Source organism: Bison bison, unplaced genomic scaffold (assembly GCF_000754665.1).
Source record: "Bison bison bison isolate TAMUID 2011002044 unplaced genomic scaffold, Bison_UMD1.0 scf7180017862518, whole genome shotgun sequence".
NCBI classification, from domain to species: domain Eukaryota; kingdom Metazoa; phylum Chordata; class Mammalia; order Artiodactyla; family Bovidae; genus Bison; species Bison bison.
In genome coordinates, this window is record NW_011493090.1 from 4,159 (window position 1) to 4,993 (window position 835).

Genomic DNA, 835 nt, shown 5'->3' on the forward strand with positions numbered 1-835 from the left:
AAGGGCCAACAAGTTCCAGGGCAAGACATACCAAACAAATTCTCCAGCAACAAAGGAACACAGCCCTGAGCTTCAAGATACAGGCTGCCCAAAGTCGCCCCCAAAACATAGACATCTCATAACTCATTACTGGACACTTCATTGCACTCCAGAGAGAAGAAATACAGCTCTACCCACCAGAACACCGACACAAGCTTCCCTAACCAAGAAACCTTGACAAGCCACCTGTACAAACCCACACACAGCGAGGAAATGCCACAATAAAGAGAACTCCACAAACTGCCAGAATACAGAAAGGATACCCCAAAATCGGCAATTTAAACAAGATGAAGAGACAGAGGAATACCCAGCAGATAAAGGAACAGGATAAATGACCACCAAACCAAACCAAAGAGGAAGAGATAGGGAATCTACCTGATAAAGAACTCCGAATAATGATAGTGAAATTGATCCAAAATCTTGAAATCAAAATGGAATCACAGATAAATAGCCTGGAGACAAGGATTGAGAAGATGCAAGAAAGGTTTAACAAGGACCTAGAAGAAATAAAAAAGAGTCAATATATAATGAATAATGCAATAAATGAAATTTAAAACACTCTGGAGGCACCAAATAGTAGAATAACAGAGGCAGAAGATAGGATTAGTGAATTAGAAGATAGAATGGGAGAAGTAAATGAATCAGAGAGGATAAAAGAAAAACAAACTAAAAGAAATGAGGACAATCTCAGAAACCTCCAGGACAATATTAAACACTACAACATTCAAATCATAGGGGTCCCAGAAGAAGAAGACAAAAAGAAAGACCATGAGAAAATACTTGAGAAGGTAATAGT